The 15626-nt window shown below is 46.9% G+C and overlaps 1 protein-coding gene across 3 annotated transcripts in view; it reads left to right on the top strand.

The window, feature by feature from the left end:
• Positions 1–15626, top strand: part of TRABD2A (TraB domain containing 2A) — a 59816-nt gene that overhangs the window by 22272 nt on the left and 21918 nt on the right. The gene's annotated exons all lie outside the window — the stretch shown is intronic.

The raw sequence follows: 15626 nt of genomic DNA, 5'->3' as shown, positions 1-15626 counted from the left end.
TAGTCAGGTAGGAAAAACAGACAGCTATTCTGAATGGGCCAAAAACACAGGCAAATCTGGGAAAATTTGTGCTGTGCTGGCCACAGGGTGGCAGGCTGTGTTGGCTATATGAGCATTTGTGTAGGGGTCTGGTGGGAGATGATGTTGGAGGGAGCTAGAGTGTGGGGCTGGGAAACCCAGGTGTGTTCTATGCACAGAAGGGCTATACAGAAGCTGTTTTTAGTGGGGAGGGAGAGGCTGGACATGGTTACTCAAGCCTTTAATCCTAGCACTTTGGGAGGCTGAGGCAGGAGGATTGCTTGAGGCCGGCTGGCAGTTCAAGACCAGCCTGGGTAACATAACAAGACCCTGTCTCTACAAAAAGTGAAACATTAGCTGGGCATGGTGGTGAGCACCTGTAGTCCTAGCTACTCAGGAGGCTAAGGCAGGAAGATCACTTGGGCCCACAAGTTTGAGGCTACAATGAGCTATGATTGTGCCATTGCATTCTGGCCTGGGTGACAGAGCAAGACTCTGTCTCTAACAAAATAGAAAATAAAGTGGAGGGAGGGATGACACACAGCAGTGCTGCAGGACAAGGCATTTGACTGCTGAGTGTGGCTGGGTAGGGGGAGACACCCATCTACCCGGCAGTGGTGTTGGAGGTTGCCTCTTTGCTGGGACCCCAGGCCGTCAGAAGGAAGACATTGGGAGTCTGGGAACCGAGACAGCTGGGGAGTGAGATATTTGACTTTTATTGAGTTGCTTTTTGTGTGGACTTGATAGTGATTGTCATGTAGTTTGTTGTACAAGGGAAAATCTGACATGGATGCTGATCATGGATATTGCAGAAAATTAAGAGAAATGCCAGGGACTCTGTGGAACTGATATAGTTGATAATCATTCAGATGAACTGCTTAGCACTCATGCCTAACTGGCCCCAGGCAAAAGTTCATATGCGGTTAAGGGTGGGTTATTAGCTTTATTGTGTTTTTGATTTGGTTCTTCATATGATTCTTCATAGTTTGTTGACACAGTCTTGAAGCTGGGTTGTCTTGTCACAACTTTATAAAATGTAAAGGAAACTTACCTACCAAGCAGTAAAAGTTACAAGAATGGAGATCTTCTGAGACAGTCAGGAAGTGCTTGGTAGAGGCTGGACATTTACTAGGCCTTGGAGATGGAGAAATTAGTATTTATTCTTATTGTTGCCCCAGCATTGCGTGGGATTTGGGGGAAGGAAGTGTATTAGCCTGCTTGGGCTGCTGTAACAGAATACCACAGCCTGGGTGGCTTCCACAACAGAAACTTACGTGTCACAGTTCTGGAGGCTCCAAGTTCAAGATCAGGGCGAATCCTCTCTCCTTGGCTTGCAGATGGTGTCTTCTTGCTGTGACCTCACACGGCCTTTTCTCTGTGTGAGCGTCAGGAGAGACAGCTCTGGTGACTCTTCCTATTTTTACAAGGTCACAGTTCTGTTGGGTCAGGGCCCCACCTTTATGACCTCATTCAACTTTAATTACCCTCTTAAAGGTCCTTTCTCCAAATATGGTGACATGGGGGGTTAGAACTTCAACATGAGCTTTGGCGGGGACACAATTTAGTGCATAACGGGAGAAGATGGATGTGCTCATTTAGCCCTTGGAAGTCAGGGCGGGAGCTGAACTGATTGAAAAGGAGAAAAAATGGTCAGGAGATGTGACCAGTGAGCAGAAGGCTTGGGGGGTGTCCAGGAGGCAGCAGGAAGAAAAGAGAGGGAAGGTCCAGCTGGCCGTGTGCATTCTTCCAGGCTGTGTGCCCTCCTGGTGTTCAGGAACCATCATCATTGACAACATGGCACTTCTTCAGATTAAAATATCACTGAAGATCAGTTTGTCTCATCCTTATGCTTGAGTCCTTTTGTTGAGAACTCAGGTTCAAGTTTTGAGAAGCGCTTCCCCGCTGCCTCTGCCAAAAAACAGACCTAGGCATCCAAAGGAGTGTGTGGAAGCTTTAGCTCCCGAGTCTGGCACATCCATTCACATGACAAAAAGAAGCAGGACTTTCATCACCGTCTTGGTTTGAGGGGCCAGTCTAGACTCTTCCAAGGGAATAGTCCCTTTTCAGGTAAGGGAGGAGGTATTTGGAAGAGTGGCTGCGAAGGTAGATAATGAGCCTGAGAAGGACCTCCCCACTGCCTGGAGACCTAGGTGAGGTGGGGAGGCAAGGACCAGACACCCTCAAGGTGTCTTTAAAAAATTATCTGGGTGAATGGTCTGAGGGCAAGGGAGACCCTTCCCTTACTCTTCCAAACTATACTTCAAGGGACTGAATGGCTCTCAAAAGTGAACTAAGATAAAAAGAAGACACAACAACCCCACGCTCCAGAAGGTGAGGCCTGCGCTTGAACAGATGCGAGGCCTTTTGTTTGAGTGCGGGGAGGCTAGTGGGGTGGTGCGGGCCACTGTGAGCCGCGTAATGGGCGGTGCCTTTCATATGCAGAGCAGGCCTTTGATCTGAGGGGGTTGAAAGTGCTGGAAAGAGGAGAGGCTCGCTGGGGGGCCTTTGTTTTTGACAAAAAAGACATCTGCCGGACTCGAACCCCCTCACCCACCCCCTCAACCCCTGGGCTAACGCAACAATGCCCCAACTGGGACCTGGGTCTCCCCACAGCTGAAGAAGTCTCAGGAAAGAGACAAAGCCCTGCTGCAAATGTGGACAGGAGCTTAATCGATTCTTTCCACAGCCCAGAAAGAAAGGGAGAGAGAGGAAGGGCTGTGGGGAGGCAAGGGGAGAGTGGAAAGGGGGACGTGGGGGCTAGGGGGCAAGGAAGGGTGGAATTTGAACCCTGAAGTAAACTGTCTGGTGATAAGCCTGTAAAGTATTCTCCAGTGAGCACAACTTTCAGAAGGCAGTGCAGGTGGGGTGAATATGTGTCATTGGAGGGAGGGAGAAGGGGATTCAGCTGATGATAAGCCATGATTATGGTTAGACTGATAATCATTTTTTTTTTTTTTAAAGAGAGTATAATGTACGGCAGGCACTAATGTGAAAGTAGCAATCTGGGTATCTTACTTACTGTGTTTTCCAAGGGGAAAATTAAGTCCCTTTAGTTTTTGCACCATAGGAAATGCCATATCAGGGGTGTTTTATCTTAGTTGTAATATTTCCAATAGTTCTTTTCTTGTGGTCTCTTGTCTCTTGCCCTTCTTGAAATCTAAGTGAATGCAAATTAAAAGAGATTTGAAATGAGGCAATTGGTATTTGGCCTATAAAGATGAGTATTTTCTGCTTGTGGACAATTTTAAAGTCCATTCTGTGGGGTAGATGTACTCTTTGAATGTAAAGCTGATGATTCAGCCAGTGCCATATCATCGAGTCAGGTGTCCACTCAGGTGTAGCTGGCATGGCTTGGGGAGGCAGGGGGCATGTGGAATCATGTCCTACATAGGGCTGTCCCTTCAGAGGCTGTGGTTTGGGTAGGGGTTGGTAGAGGAAGGGCACAGTGATTTGACACCTTTGGTACACCCAGTAGGACAGAAAGGTCTGTAATCAGAGGATGGTTTTGTGGAGCTTTTCCCTAGAGGTGGAAATTGACCTGACACCATGATCTCTGGGGGGGCAAGAGGCATTAGTTAACAGGACAGGGAGGGTGAATTTGAGGCTGTCTGTGCATCTTACCTGGTGGTGCTGTCATAACCAGGCCAGGGCATTCAGGAGAAGTAGGTGTATTGCCTCTCCTTGCCTTAGAGTTGCATGGGTCTGGGCAGTCAGGCAGGTCTTGCCTGAGGAGAGGTTGGCTTTAGAGGCCCGGGAGGCACCAAGGCCAGTCTTGCTGCCTATTGCCCTGTTCTTCTGTGCAGTCTCTCAGGGGAAAGAGTATGAACTTTGGGGACCATGGATCTGGGTTTGAATCCTGGCTCCCCCATTTCCTAGTATTGTGACCTTGGGTGAGATATCGAACCTTTCTGAGTCTGTTTTCTTATTTGTAAAAGGGGTATGATGAAACAAACAGTGTCAGTTTGTAGTGAAGAATAAACAGAGAACCTTTGTAAAGTGCCCAGTGCATAATGTTTTGGTAAGTTTGCTGTTGCTTTTGCTCCTACCACTGTAAGTGGTTGGGCTTACTTGTATCTAGCCTGTACAGTTGTCCCTCAGTATCCATGGGGGATTGGTTCTAAGACCCACTTGGATACCAAAATTCAAGGATGCTCAAGTTCCTGCTATAAAATGGCAAGTTGCATTTGGATGTAACCTACGCACACCCTCCCAAATACTTTGTCATCTCTGTGTTACTTACAATACACAATACAATGTTTATGCAATGTAAATAGTTATACTGTGTTTTTGTTTTTAAAAATAGTATTATTTTTATTTTTTCAAATATAAATAATATATATTTATATATAATAGATGAAATATAAATAATATATATTTATATATAATAGATGAAATATAAATAAATAAATATTTTTTGAGATGGAGTCTTGTTCTGTGCCCAGGCTGGAGTGCAGTGGGGCCATCTCTGCTCACCACAACCTCTGCCTCCTGGGTTCAAGTGATTCTTCTGCCTCAGCCTCCCAAGTAGCTGGGACCACAGGTGTGCGCCACCACGCCTAGCTAATTTTTGTATTTTTAGTAGAGATGGGGTTTCACCATATTGGCCAGGCTGGTCTCGAACTCCTGACCTTGTGTGCCTTGGCCTCCCAAAGCGCTGGGATTACAGGTGTGAGCCACTGCACCCATCAAGGCTGGAAATCTTAAATTGAGGTATTGGCCAGTCAGTGTTCTCCTGAAGGACCTAGAGGAGAATCCCCCCTTCCAGCTTCCGGTGGTTGACACCTATCCTTGGTGTTTCTTGTCTTGTAGGAGCCTCACTCCAGTCTCTGCCTGATATGGTTTGGCTGTGTCCCCACCCAAATCTTATACTGAACTGTAGTTTCCATAATCCCCATGTGTCATGGGAGGGACGAGGTGGGAGGTAATTGAATCATGGGGGTGGTTACCTCCATGCTTTTCTCCTGATAGTGAGTTCTCAGGAGATCTGAGATAGTTTTATAAGGGGCTTTTCCCCCTTTTGCTCGGCACTTCTCCTTCCTGCTTTTATGTGACGAAGGACATGTTTGCTTCCTCTTCTGCCGTGGTTGTAAGTTTCCTGAGGCCTCCCCAGCCCTTCAAAACCGTGAGTCAATTAAACCTTCCTCCTTTATAAATTACCCAGTCTCAGGCATGTCTTTATTAGCAGCCTGAGAATGGACTAACACACTGCCTCTGGCGTCACATGGTGTTCTCGGTGGGTGTTTCTGCATGGTCTTCCCCCTGTGGGTGCCTGTCTTTCTGTATCTAAATTTCCCTTTTTTATAAGGACACAGTCATATTGGATTAGAACCCACCCTAATGATCTTAATTTAAATATATCTGCAAGAGCTTGTTTCCAAATAAGTTCACATTCATAGGTCCTGGGGGTGAGGATGAACATATCTTTCGGATGGGGGGAAAAATTTAACCGACACCACCCTCTTTTGCCCTCTCTAGTGGTTCCACAGCTGGTTAGGGAGATGATTTTCGGATTGACCTGTCTTCTGTATCCTGCAGTGACCTTTACCCTCCTGGGCTAATGGAAACTTCTCCTATTGGGGATCTATTCTTCTTTTTCCTTATTTCCTTCTGGGCTTGCCATTGGCCCAGGAGGCTCTGGCTTCCATCTAATTCACTCAGGGAGCTTTCACTCTGCACAATGGAGATGAAGGTCTCATCACTGGGCCTTTGGCTGCTCCTACATTGGGCATATGGGTCATCTTTGCAGTTGTCACATTCCTGCTGCCCTCTGGGGAAAGCCTGGTGGCTCCTGCTGAGGTGCTGGAACCACCTCCAAGTACAAGCTGCAACACCCTCTTCCACCCTGCCAACAGCCCCTGAGGACATATTGGCCCTGCTTCTGATAGCCAAGCTAGCAACTCCTGCCACCTCATGGTCATTCTGGCCACCCCTCCCCCCAGCCCATGGTCATTTTGGCCATCCTCCCTCAACTCTATGGTCATTCTGGCAACCCCTTCCTCAACCCCATGGTCATGCTGGCATTCCTCCCCTACCCCATGGTCATTCTGGCAACCATCCCCCACTGCATGGTCATGCTGGTTGTGCTTCTTCCTGGACCCTTGGTGGCTACTCCTGTCCTTGCTGCATTGGTCTGTCCTGGGTCTGCAGACGTGGTTGCTGCTACACTAAGGACACTAAGGACACTTTGCCAGGCTTCACAGGTTTATGACTGTAGAAGAGTATATGCTGGGGTAGCTATACTGGCCGTTCCATGAATAGAGTTTGTGTGTGGAGGTTACATTGGTGTCCCTCCCCACAACATAACCAGAGGAGATGACTCAGACATCTCAGGGACCACGTGGAGCCTCCTGATGCCAACCTGATCCTGACCCTCTTCTCTATGGAGCTCCACAGACTATGCCAAGGGGAGGAGAATCAAGCAAGGCAGAGAGGTCAGGATAGAGACCAGAGAGCTCTGCTCCCATTGCTTCTTGAGATGGAGCAAATTAAGGGCTTATAAGTGTAATTACATTTGAGGTCATCAAATCCAATCTTCCATTCGATGTAGGAATCCCATTTATGGTCATTTCAATTTTGACTGAACAGCCCCAGTGCCAGCGGAGCACCATTACAGTTCCCCAGGGAACCTCGTTGTACATGTGTATATTACATACTTGTGCTGGCATTTCTATGGGGGAGAGATTCCTAGAAATAAGACATGTACATTTTCCATTTTGACAGCTACTACTAACAAATTATGCATGTGTGCAAACACACAATGTACTGATACATATAAATGAGTACATGGCAGTCATGGACAGGGAACTCAAAAAGAAAAGACTTTCTAATAATTAAAAATGTCTTACAAGACATTTTACAAGTGAGTGACTTGAGATGGTAAGTGTTCAAAAAGAAGAGCTTGGATGGTTGGGATGCCATAGAGGGGATTAAGCATTGGGTAAGCGATTAGAACAGCTGACATCTAAGGTCTTAAATTCAGCCTTCTGGTATACTCTAAAAAAGCACTGAGACTCTTGCCAAGGTAACGTCACCCACTGGTGGCTCATTTTTTTCTGGGTCCTTCCAAATGCAATGCCTCTTTCAGGTGAGCCTCAGAGAACAACAGCTGTGTATGACCCTGAGCCCGTCTCCTCGAGTGTTTGCAGAGACTTAGACTGGGCTGTGCTTGTCCTCTGCCATAGATACAGACGTCCATTGTATCCCTAGTTGGGATGGCCTGCTGGGACCCTCCACTGGTGGCCTCCAATGATAAAGAGTTTTTCTCAGTAAATAAGGCCTTTCTGTGTATCTGAAGCAGACACCTTTGCAGGTAGCAAGAATGGCAAGTAGCAAGCTTTAAGCATAGCTACTGTTTCTTATAGCCCAGGACAGAAATCTTTATAGACTTCTAGGGAAGTAGCCTGGTTAGTGCTAAGGTCTTGGAGGTCTCTGGCTTCTTCCCCTAATGGCCTGGCCACATCCAGCAGGCTATTCACAGCCTGTGGCTGGTCAGGCCAGCAGCATGATGTTAGGTGGTGGAGGAAGGGGCTGGTGGAAGCCACGGCCACTGTTACCATTTGGATGCAGTTCTGCACATCAATCACTTCTCTTTTGCTAATCAGGATAATGTTGCTCTCAAACACTCTCCTCCCTTGGATCATTGTTGCTGAAGTCCCCCCATGGAGGGGCTGAGAATGCCTACTGCTTGGCCATTGGGAGCCGGTAATACAGTAACATAGATTCACCGCTCATGGCGCCACCTGTTTTTTGATGAAGGGAGGGACAAACTATAGTTCTAGGGCAAGGGAGTGACTCAGACAGCTCATCTCTCTCTGGGGCCTCCACCTTGACCCCAAACTCCTATTGAGTGTTTGCGTTTATCCTCTACTGCCCTCTGTGACTGGTTGCTGTCACATGCCCATTGGTTCTTGCCCCCTCTCCAACCCACGAGCTACTCTGTCAGGGTAGGGCCACCACCCTCTTCTTCCCCAAATGCAGTTCAACCTCCGAGAGGACAGGCGGACTCTGTGGGGGTGGAGGAAGGGTGAGGAATACCATTATTATTATTGTGATGATTATTATAATTGTAAACCCCTCCTGCTAACAGCTTTGAGTATTTTGCTGTCCCTCTCCTGGATGCTCAGAGTTCTAATATTCCACCACACTGCCTTTTGTCCTTTTTTTCCCAGGGGATCATGCTTTTCCCCCAGGTGCTGTTAAAAGATTGACAGTGAGTGACAAGGACCTAGGTGAAGGCATTTGCTACCTGGCACTTTTTGGTCAAGTGAACCCATTGGAAGTACATCAGTGTGAATAGCTTGGCAAGATGGCATTAGAGAGGAAATCTCCTTGGAACATTCCACCAACTGGACTTGGAAACTTAAAATGTGAATTTCTTTTGAAATAATGTTTTAAAGGGTGATTTCTAGGCTAGTCCATAGAAAGGCTTATGTTTCTATGGAAAAACCATAGAAAACACTATGACTGGCAGAAGTATGCCGGCCCATTCTGCCAACACCCCAACAGCCCACATCCCTCCTGGCGAGAGTGAGTCAGACTCTAAAAGCTATGGTGCAGGGAATTGGCATTCAGGTACCTGTTGGCGACTTGAGCCAGCAATTGATTGCAGTGCAGCAAGACCAGCACCTCTCTAAGGCATTTTTTTATTTGCAAGAGTTGGACATGTCAGGTGTTCATTTCTTCAGGTTCTTGAGGCTCTAACTCTGACCAAAGTCCTGTCTGTGGTTTCCAGCCTTGCCTGTGTATTGCAGTCACCTGGGGGTGGAGGTAGGTGGAGATTCATGAGAGCATAGCTGTGATTACAGAAGATGCCCATGTGGTGTACCAGCTGGTGTACAAAAGAGCTGGTGTACAAGCTTGGCTTGGTTTATATGCAGCAATTACTCAGCATGGAGCAGCCCTGGATGCACGATGTGAGCTGATGCCTAAGATGAAGGGAAATAAGCAAGCTTATGGGTGGGTAGATCATGCCAAGGTTTATGTCAACAATGAAGTGGTGGAGAATGAGTTGCAAGCTGTAGTTTGGGAAATACTGGCTTTGAAGGTCTCAGGGAAAATCAAATCATCTGGGTGTCTGGAAGAGGAGGCTGGTCTGAGATCTGGGAGAAATGAGCCCTGAATCCTTACAGGATTGTCTGAAATACTGAGCTGTAGAATTCTGCTTGGGTTTCTCCTTGGAGTCAGCCAGGGGCAGCCTGAGCCCAGAGCAGAGGTCCCAGGACGGCTTTGGGTTGGGACAGTAGGGGATACATCTGGGGGTCTGCAGCAAGGGGCTTCTGCACCTAAACTGCTTTTTCACTTAAAAGACTGCAGGGAACCTTGATTTTGTCCCTTTTGGTAGTCAAAAATTTTCCTTCTCCATTTCTGTGATTTGCCTCAGTCACTGATGTTAGTCTATGGCTAGGATAGCTCGGGCTGCATTTCCTTCAGAAACAGTGAAGGCTACCTATTCACCAGACTTAGGCTTTTTATTTCCTGCTTGTTTTATCTTACATTATAATATATAGTTTCAGGACCAGGCAGTGGCTTATACCTGTAATCGCAGCACTTTGGGAGGCCGAGGTGGGTAGATCACTTGAGGCCAGGAGTTCAAGGCCAGCCTGGCTAATATGGCGAAACTCCATCTCTACAGAATTACAAAAATAGCTGGGCATGGTGGCGGGTGCCTGTAATCCCAGTTACTCGGGTGGCTGAGGCACAAGAATCGCTTGAATCTGGGAGGTAGAGGTTGCAGTGAGCCGAGACTGTGCCATTGCACTCCAGCCTAGGTGACACAGCAAGACTCCATCTCTTTCTCTCTCTCTCTCTATATATATATATATATGTAATATATATAAAAATATATAATATATAATATAAATTATATATGTAAAATATAATATAAATTATATATATAAAATATATTTTCAGTATTTATTCATGGAAAGCCTTTTATTGACTAAAGCCTTTGATTGAGTTTTATTGGCCAAAGCAGCAAAACGAAAGTGGAGACCATCATCTATCTATCTATCTATCTATCTATCATCTATCTATCTATCTATCTATCATCTATCTACCTATCTATCTACCTATCTATGTGTCTATCGTTTTTATGTGCAGACAGCATCCATGGAAAGAGATACAATGTGTTGGCAGCAGTGGTTGCTTTTAGGAAGCGTGATTGGGGAATGGGAATTGGAAAGCGATCTATTTCTTTATACTGTTTAAAATTTTTACCATATGCATACTGTTAGAAAAAAAGGAACGCTGAGATCAACATGTGTTATGTGTTGAATTATGTCTTCATCCCCAAATTCTTACATTGTAGTCCCAATCCCAAGTATCTCAGATTGTGACTATATTTGGAAACAGGGTCTTTGCAGGTGAGGAAGTTAAGATGAGGTCATTAGGGTGGGCCCTACTCAAAAATGACTGTTCTTATAAAAAAGGGAAATTTAGACACAGAGCTAGATACACATGTGGGGAGAACACTATGTAGATCGGAATTATGTAGCCACAAGCCAAGGAACCACCAGAAGCTAGGAGAGAGGCCTGGAATAGATCCTTTCCCAACTTCTTCAGAGGGAGCATGACCTTGTCAACACCTTGGTTGCACACTTCTAGCATCCGGAATGGTGAGGCAATACAATTCTGTTGTTTAAGCTACTCAATTTGTGGTATTTTGTTATGGCAGCCCTAGGAACCTAACACAACACATGAAAAACATTAGCAGAAACTGTAAAGGAAGGATTTGAATGGAGAAAGGGAGGCACAGTGGGAGGCAGTGAGCACTGGCCGGGTGGACCCATTCAGGACCCTTGTTCCTGCTGCTTTGCTCTTCTCCCCTCCTGGCCACTGTCCCCAGCTCCTGGCTGAGCATGCTGCTCATGGCACCTGGCCTTTTTGGATCTCCAGGAACAACAGTCCTTGTACCCCAGGTGTGTTCAGCTGATTCATGTGAGGTGACTTGATCAGTGACAATGCCCCATTCAGGATGGCCTCCTGGAAGATGCCCTGGGGTCAACTTAACTGGTGGAGTTTCTGAGCAATTCTCTTATCCACAAGCCACATCCTGAAACCCCAAATTTGTCAGACTGGTTCAGACTTCTCCAAGCACAGCAAGGAGAGTAAATTATGTAAGGATGACTGACAGTCATTAGTCCTGTCAGAGAGGGGTCCTTCAGTGATGCCACAGTAGTTTATGAGGATGCCATATCTGGGCCTCAGTGGTTTGAATGGGAGTGAGTTTAGGGTTGTGCATTGCTCCTGTGGTGCCCATGGAGAGTTCCCTTGGAGCACCATCCTGCCCTGGACTTGGCTCCTCACTGGAGAGGGAGTTACCTCCTCTAGCTCCACAGATGGCTACCCATCTGCCTGACCAAAGGTTCACTCCAAGGGAGGCACCTTCAGCAGGGCCCTGCCCCTGCCCAGCTTCCCTCCAGGGCAGCCTGAGGCATGGACTGCTAGGTCTGGGCAGCGCAGGTGATAAAGGGCTGCCATCTGGAGTGGGACAGCTGGATAGCAGTGACCTGCCTCCCTGGTTTGTGGTGGTAGTGTGCGAACAGGCACCTTGAGTCATCAGGGGAGTATTCTGGCTCCAAGGAAACCCTGTAAGGACCCTTTGATCCCACTCAGAGACTGTGTCTTCAGGAATCTGTCTTGGGTCTTTCTCCAAGGAGTCTGTTTCAGTGAGTGCTTTCCCTTGCTTAACATAAACAGTGCCCCAGAGACTTCCCCACATCTCAGCTAAGCCAGCAAAGGAGGGGTTTGGGGTAGGCTGCCTTGTCTGATGACCCCAGGCCAAGCTGTCTTTGAGGCTCATCATGGAACCTTCCTCTGACTTTCACTGACTGCGTCTCTTTGGACATACAGCGACCACTGTGTTTGGTGTTTGGCACCTGCCGGTGAGCACAGTGGGGGAAGGATCCTTGCTCTTCTCAGCTAAGGAAATCCAGCCCCTCCTACCTCATCACTTAGCTGGTCTCTCGAGGCACTGTATCTCTTGATCTTTTAGGTCAATGGCTTATCTTGTGCTGGGTTTTAATCTGTGAGAAGCTTAAGGCCTTTCATAAGTAGTTGGGGTATAAATAAGCACACATGAAAGCCATGCTTCCCCTGGGTTTTTATTCGGATCATTGCAGCAGCTCTGAAAGGAAAGCCATGTGGTGATTACAGGAAATCATGCTAGAGATTTAAAAAGTACATTTCTGTGGTTTTTAGCAACAAAAGAAAGATTCAGCACCAACTCTGATGCACAGCCCACTGTTCAAACTTCCTTAAAAGAAGAGTGTTTATAGTATGGCCTCCCCACCATAGTGCTGGGTGACACGAGGTGACCTCCCTCCTCTCCAGGAAAAATAGAAAGCAATGACACTGGGATGACCAAGGGTTTTGATTTGCTTGTGTATGTGCTGTCCTGGCAAGCCTGAAATCAGAGAGTTTAACTTTGGGCCTCTGCCTTTCACTCTCCTCCCAGGAGCTTCTATGATACACCAGACCTCCTTTCCACCCTTCTTTTCAAGATTTTTCTTGAAAAACGCCCCCTTTTTCAGGTAAAATGAAAGCTCCATTAAAGGCAAGGATCTTGTCTTGTTCATGACTGTATCTTCAGTGCTTGGAACAGTAGGCATATAATCACTATTTATTGACTGAATTAAAGAATAGAAGAAGGGATGAATGAACAAAATTTAGGATCATTTAGTACTGTGACTTGCCTTGATTCTGTCCTTGATTAGTTGACACAGAATGAACTCTTATGATACCCTTCATCATCCCTTATGCCCTTCCATTCTTGATCTTCAGTCTATCAACCACTCAGTTTCCAGAATCCTAGAGTAACTCAGGATCACAGTTAGCATTTTGCTACCCTTCTTCCCACCCTCTTATCTCCCCCAACTTTGCCGTTCCCAGGCCTTCTGGTCCTTGAGGACCACGGGGCCAGAAACCTGTCACTGATGAACGCCATTAGCCAGGTCACTGTCCTAATGTCCCATCTTCCACCAGGGATTGTGTATAATTCTCAGTAGGGGAGTATCTGATATCTTAAATCATTATAATGCACAAAACTCTCCAGTAGTCATTTCATTTATTTATTTTTTGAGAAGGAATCTTGCTCTGTTGCCCAGGCTGGAGTGCAGTGGCACAATCTCAGCTCACTGCAACCTCCGCCTCCCAGGTTAGAAGCGATTCTCATACTTCAGCTTCCCAAGTAGCTGGAATTACAGGCACCTGCCACCATGCCTGGCTAATTTTTGTATTTTTAGTAGAGACACGGTTTTACCATGTTGGCCAAGGCTGGTCTTGAACTCCTGACCTCAAGGGATCCACCTGCATCGGCCTCCCAAAGTGCTGGGATCACAGGTGTGAGCCACCACACATGGCCTAAAGTTCTTATTTAATCTGTGATGTGGCCCATACACAGTCTGCCCCAGTTTGCAGACTGACATGTCTGTTACAATGGATAACTCAGTCTTCTCCAAATACCAAGAAAACCTTAAGAAAGAAAACCATTTCAAAATTAATGGACACTCTTCGAGGAAGGTATTTAAGCACCAGGTAACCTGGGCTTGTGCTCAATGCCTTTAAGAGAATAGCAAAGCTCATCAGCAGGTATTTGTGAGCCAATCAGACTTTGAGAATTTGGCTTGGATGAGTTAGATGGAGACAGAGTATGTGGACTTTGGCCTGGGGCCGGGCATACCTGATAGGTGTTTCATAATGCCCCTCTCTCTTCCCTCCCAAACCTTTGAAAGTTTGTTCCTCCAGCTAATCTGAAGTCAGTTGGCAATTCCCAGTTGTTGTGGGTAGGCCCTAATTGTATGGCTTTAGAATGCAGGGGCTTATACCTGTGGAAGGCTGAGTTGTCTCATTTAGATCAGTTTGCAGACATGCGCCTCGGTGTATCTGCTTCTCTGGCAAGGCTGTGATCCCACATGTACCAGTCTGTTCTCACACTGCTAATGAAGACATACCCAAGACTGGGTAATTTGTAAAGGAAAGGGGTTTAATGGACTCACAGTTCCACATGGCTGGGGAGGCCTCACAATCATGGCGGAAGGTGAAGGAGGAGCAAAGGCATGTCTTACATGGTGGAAGGCAAGAGAGCATGTGTAGGGGAACGCCCCTTTATAAAACCATGAGACTTATTCACTATCACGAGAACGGCATGGGAAAGACCCACCCTCATGATTCAATTACCTCCCACTGGGTCCCTCTCACGACACGTGGGAATTCTAGGAGCTACAATTCAAGATGAGATTTGGGTGGGGACACAGCCAAACCAAATCACTGCATGACCAAGCAGGATTGTTACCTGCTCTGGCTTGTCACCAATAGAGGGGTGGGAAGGATGGGAACACAGTATGGTCTAGAGGGTACCAAGATAGAAGAGGCTATTGTGCAGAACCTTGGGGAGATGCCTTCCAGAGAGACTGGAGGTGCCTCTGCCAGAGAAAAGGAGGAGGTATTGAGAGAAAAGAGGATGGAGGGGTTTTACAGAGAGATCTGTCTCCTTTGGTTAAGGCTGCATCACAGGCACAGGAAATATTAGAGTAACTGAGGGAGGTAACTATGTGGAAGGAGGGATGCTGTGGTTTGAATGTGTCCCCTCCAAAATTCAGATGTTGCTAGTGTGATGGTATTAAGCAATGAGGCCTTTAGGAGGTGATTAAGCCATGAGGGCTCCTCTTTATAAGGGCCTTTATGGGATTGAGACTCCTCTTTATAAGGCCTTTATGGGATTAAGGCCCTAATAAAAGAGGTGTCATGCAGCCATTCAGTTAGCTTGCCCTTCTGTCTTCTTCCATGTGAGGATGCAGCAAGAAGGCCCTCACCAGACCAAAGGCCAGTGCCTTGATCTTGGACTTCCCAGCCTCCAGAATGGTGAGAAATATATTTCTGTTCCTTATAAATTACCCGGTCTCAGGCATTTTGTTGTAGCAGCACAAATGGACTGAGACAAGGGGTATGCAGTGGGCCTGTACCACCTTGTCCCATGGGAGGCAAACCAGGAAGCCTTGTCTCCTCGCCACTCAGATTGAGGAGAATGTGAAAGGAGAAAGGGGTTGGGGCTGTGTAGGGTCATTTGCTGACTTGAGACCTCTAATGCGTTGCCTCTGGAGAGTTGAAACATCTTGCTAAAGACCTCATAGTCAGTCTTTGCTGCAACACAGATGGACCAAGCCTGTCTGTATTGCAGCAAAGAGTGAGGAGATATTCCAGCAAAGGCAGCATCCTGTATGCTGATTACTGGGGAAGCACAAGAAAGGGGAGCTGTCAGAGGCTATAGAGCTGCATCTGTACCTGGGGAAAGTGAGAGAGAAAATTCCACGGGTCATAAGTGTTGTCTGGAGCCTCGCAGGGGGTGGCCAGCCCCACTACCCACCTGATGCCAGGAACCCTACCTCCCCACCTCTGATCTAGCCCTCAAGTGCCCAGGAGAATTCCCTGCTTTGTAAAATGAATTCTCCTGGGCACTGGAGAGCTGGGTCAGAGCTGGAGAGGTAGGGTTACTGGCATCAGGATCTTGAATCTGGATTTTCCCAAAAGATGTTTCAATGAAGCTTTCTCTTATGATGTATGCCTCAAATATGTTTGGGAAACCTGGCATACTCTGTTCCCCATCAAGGAGA

Source organism: Nomascus leucogenys, chromosome 14 (assembly GCF_006542625.1).
Source record: "Nomascus leucogenys isolate Asia chromosome 14, Asia_NLE_v1, whole genome shotgun sequence".
NCBI lineage: Eukaryota > Metazoa > Chordata > Mammalia > Primates > Hylobatidae > Nomascus > Nomascus leucogenys.
This window is presented reverse-complemented; position numbering and strand designations above follow the sequence as displayed.